The following is a 5,256-nucleotide window of genomic DNA, read 5'->3' as shown; positions in this document are numbered from 1 at the left end:
AGAATAAAATATTTTCTTACTTAAATGCCATAGTTGCTACTGTTGTATAATACATACGAATCGTGAAGCTGATAAAGGGTCTGGAGAGTCAGTCAGAGTCAGTCATAGAAGGAACATCTGGGGGAACTGGGGTTGCTTAGCCTGGAGAAGAGGAAGCTCAGGGAAGACCTTATCACTCTGGTAGCCAGGTGGGGTCTGTCGCTTCTCCCAACAACCAGCAAGAGTCCAAGAGGAAATGGCCTCAGGTTGCACCAGAGGAGATTTAGACTGGATATTAGGAAAAAATCCTTTGCTGAAAGGTCTGTGAAGCATTGGGACAGGCTGCCTGGGAAGTGGTGGAGATTGTAGAGGTATTTAACATACATGTGGATGTGGTACTTAGGACATGGTTTAGTGGTGAACAAGGCAGAGCTGGGTTAACGTTGGCCTAAAAGATCTTAAGAATCTTTTCCAACTTAAATGGTGCTATGATTCTAATCTTTGATTCTGTAAATGAGCTGACCATGCCTATTAAACTGATTTCATATAGTTTTGTAATACTTTTAGTGCTTCTATGTTGTGTTTATCTTGAACTTATTCTTGCCACTCAACGTGGTATTTCTTAATAGCAACATTATATTGATTAATGACATAGAAAAATATTTAGTAATTTTTAGTGTTCAAGCTGGTTAAGTGATGAAAATTTCTATGAGTTTTTTGATAATGATACACTATTAACTTGGGAAAATACTGGAGTCCTATACCATAATTCAGTAAATAAGCTTCTCATTTAAATAGTCCTGCTTGGGTTTTGTTGTCCTTAGTGTTACCAATTACACGCAGATTTCTGTTTGTGGGGTCATGTGGCAAGCCTTATTGGATAAATTACTAATATAAAAAGGAAGTGGCAAAAATCTGAGGTTGCTTTTGTCACTAAATTCCATTTTCCCTTTTGTCACATATTTGTATCCAGAGGCTCCACAGGTATTTGTATCAATATATTTGAAAGGCATTATAGAAGCTGATTTTGTTTATTTTAGTGTTGATGCCAGAACACATGCTTATTAAGCCACACCCTTACTTGTAAATCTTTAATTTAGGCAACAATTATAAAATAAAGATACTTTGGTCGGGTTTTTTTTCCCCAAGGGAAAATGCATATGAATGTCTGAACCAGAAATAGTAAACTAAGATATAATGATAGATCATGGATTTGTTAATACCTAATGGATTTTATAATTTTTAAGATGTCCTTTTTGTGTGTTGACATAGCTTTACAGCCTGTTCTAGCAGCACATGAGTTGGCAGCTCTCCAAATCAATGAATAGGCGGGACTCTATTATAGGAGTCATTCTATAAAAGGAAAATTGTATACTATAATTTTCTGGGCTCTTATGTTACTCTGAAAGAGAAGGAATAAATGGATGGAAAGCTTATACTGCTTTTTATCGTTTCACTTCTGTAGTTATCCAATTGAATGGAAAACTGCTCATGCAGGCAAGTTCAGCATGTTTAGGTAACCTCTGTTATTACAGAAATGGTGCATGTACAGAACCAGCAGTTGAAAGCAGCAAGACTGTGCAATCCTGGCAACTGAGATGATAGTAGTTCTTAACATATGATTTTCCAAGAAGAAGTAAGCAAAGAGGCATGGGAAATCTGTACACTGGTACAGAGATCTGAATTGAGACAGCAGGTGGAGCTGGAGGAGTTGTGCTTTTGAACCACTGCAGAAAGAAGAGAATATGAATGAATCAAAAGAAAAAGAAGTGCAGAGCTTTTGTTATGTTATTAGATAATGGAAAAATTCCTGGAAGATACAGTCATCTTGCCTTCTCAAGAAAACTAATTTGTTTAAAATGAACATAAGTCATATATCAGAAATTATGAGAAAAGAGTATTCATCTGTTTTTATGTATTGAGCTGAAGTGAGATCCGTTTTCCAAAAAAAAATGCATCTGCTGAATATTTGTATCAGGATTTTTGCATGTTTTATGGCGAGGCCTTAACTTTTGAGGGTCAGATTTTTTTTCTTAATTTTTATGTTTTACTTTGATTTTAGATGAAATGTCAATTAAGAGCTGACAAACTAGATTTACATTTTAATTTTTCTAATTTTATGTTAATTAGAAAGGTAAGATAAATGTACAAGTGAAGACTTTGATATAGCATACAGAAGGAATAACCAATTCAGTTTTACACTCAATTTTATTATAGGTTTCACAGGAATCTCTAGCTGGGGTTATACATTATTTCAGACTTTGCTTCTGGGAATGATGCCAGATAGATTGTTTATGCAGCGTGGATCTTTATCCATGGCATGCAAATGCTATTGGCTTAAAAAAGTCCAGGTTTCTCTCCAGTATAAAGAAACATGAGATAGCAGGTAACAAGAAAAAAGTAGAGGTAAACAGATGCATTATACTCAAGTATAGAAAATATGTGAGAAAAGTGAAACTGTATTGAAATATTTTCATGATTATGCTCCAACTTTGAAGGTTATTATTTCAGTTTTATTTTTATTTACATAATTAAAACTATTAATAATGAGTAGACCTTAGTCATACATATTTTTAAGGAGAAAAATTAAAGTGGCTTCTTTTTTTTTTTTTTTTTGCCAGGGAGTTTAATTTCATTTTACATTTTTCTAGGTCCATTATTCGAAAAGTTTCTTAAATCTTATGAGCCCAAGAGGGTTGCACAGTTATATAGTAATTAAACAAATAAATATTTACAGCTCTTGATATGCAACGTAAAGATTTTTTCTTCTTAATATTTGAAATATTAATTTAATTCTGAAGCAATTAAGCAAAACAGCAAAACCTGAAAGAAATAAAAAGAAGTGATGTCCTGGCTGCAGCACAGTTAAATGAAGCAGTAGTGGACTGATAGTGATGGTGTTGATGTGACTGTAAAGTCAGGGCCAGCGGACTGTGGTGTACTAGGCTGTAGCTCTGTCTGTAGCAGGAGGAGCTCCTCCAGCTGTTGAAGGACATCTCTGGCCATTCACCTCACCTATTTGCTGTTACTGCCTCTCGTTATTTCTCTATGAATCCTGTTTCCCCACTCATTTATGCCACAGGGTTTACCAATTTCCTTGTTTGTGGCTGTAGATCTTTTTCACTTCTCATAACAGACCAAGGAAGGGAAACCAACGCAAGAGGGTTTTTCTCTCATTCTCACTGGGAAGTAGATGTGGAGATTCTTTCTCATTCCTGTTAAACAGCAGAGGATGTCCCATCACCAAACTGGAAAAGGGAAGACATTATCAGGAACCTCTGAGTTGATGGATTTTCAGATCCTCTGCCTTTTTCTTCCTGATCTTAGACAGGACTATGGTCCTTGAAAAGAGGGGAAGTGAAACATATGGGCGATCAGATGCTGGGATGATCTGATAAGCATGCATTCAGCTTTTTGCCATGAACTAAAAGTAGCTTTTCAAATGTTATTTTTAGTGAATTATTTCAAAGGACTTAACTGTTTGAAGCGCTGTGTTTTAGTTTGCTGTCTGCTGCACACAGTCTACAGTAGCCTTGTTTGAGATGCTTTATTTTCCATATGACTCTGGAAGTTAATTCATAACCAAAGTGATTGATCAGCTGATATTGCTCTGATATAATGCATTCAGCAGAATTAAACTGGATGAATACTATGGATGAGTGGATTGTAACATTTGTGAAAAAAAATTAAACACAATGTTCAAAATACGTAAGTTGTCAATGAAGAGGGTAGATTTGAAAAGTAATTTTGAATATCTTATAGTCTGTGTTTTCAAAGCTTTGCAGATTTGAAAATTTAAATTTGTTTGTTCAGTTTTTAAAAATGTCTGCTCTTAAAATGAAAACTTAACTAAGAGAGTTGTAGATGTAGGCACGTTATTTTTGCACAGAGTTCACAGTGGCAAAAGGGAATAGTCAGTATAACATCTGGCTTAGATTCCTCATCCTTATGTTTTAGCCTTTCTGAAACATTTTGCTGATGCAGTAACTTAGAGTGTATCATCATTTCAGAACTGGGAATTGATTAGCTTACATGCAAACATTGTATTAAATAGTTTTAAAAAACACCATGATTTACATTATTTTTATCTTGCCTAATCCTGATCTTAAAAAATAGAGGATTTTGGCTTTTGAAGACTTCAAGAGAGCTTTCAATTCCATTTCTCCTAAGGTATCTGAAAAAATCATACTTGAAGCCACCAGGTAAGAATAAAAAATTGATCCATATTCCTGGATAGCAGTCTTTTTGTTGTTTCACTTAATGAAATTATTAGATTCTATCATGCAGCTGAAGATAAAAGCTTCAGAGCCATTACTGTTTCAGTGCCTTTATTAGTAAAGATTATACACAAATTACACAAATGTGTAAATAATGTAATAATTAATATAAATTTTATAAATAGGATTTAAAAAATAATAACTAAATAATAAATATGAACAGGTACAGAAGGTAATTTGTCGCCTGTACTGTTTCTTAAGAAGCTGTGCTGATTTTGCATTGACTGAAGAAAAGCCGTGGCAAAGCCAATTAGTGACTAGCTTTGAATATTGAAACTTAAAACTATTTGCTTTTATGTTTTCCTCCTCTAATCAGGAAGTCCACATTCAAGAGCTGTCTCTAAAGAATTTAGTTAAATAGGAGTGCATATTGCAAAGTAGTGGTGAGATTTCTTCTCCAAGGTGTGATTGGCTTGGAAGTGTGGATGTTGAGCTTTATTTAGGGAAACAGAGCTAAGACTTTTGCCCTAAATTGATCTGTACAATTGGATTAAGACTATGAAAAGAAAGTCATAAGAAATATTTTGGACACAGATATTTGTCAGAAGTTTCATGTATTTGTGACACAGAATCTTTATTACAATATATTGCTGTAACAAATGAAGCAAATATATTTTCATATTTGTAGGTACGTTTCTTGTTCTTTCCTTTTTTTACCATAGAAATCAAAATTAAATTTTGAGACGGAACATATTTAAAAAAATTTTTTTTATGTTATGTAAAATCATGTACTGTACTTAGAAGATCTTTAGAGTTTTTAAATGTGATGACTGATCAAATATGAGTTCTAAAATTACCTGTGTATTAGCAATTAATGCAGCACACAGAGATCAGGTCTGTAGTGGAAGAAGTTTATAATGGGGACCCAATATCTGTATTGAGAGAGTTACTTGGCTGAATTCTAGTCTGGTCAACAGATGAATGATCCCTAGAAGTCCTTTGGGTGCATGCCAGGAGCAAATCCTTCAATTTTATTTCATCTGGAATAAAAGCAGTTTGT

This window comes from Prinia subflava, chromosome 5 (assembly GCF_021018805.1).
Source record: "Prinia subflava isolate CZ2003 ecotype Zambia chromosome 5, Cam_Psub_1.2, whole genome shotgun sequence".
NCBI classification, from domain to species: Eukaryota; Metazoa; Chordata; class Aves; order Passeriformes; family Cisticolidae; genus Prinia; species Prinia subflava.
Note: the sequence above shows the minus strand (reverse complement) of the source record.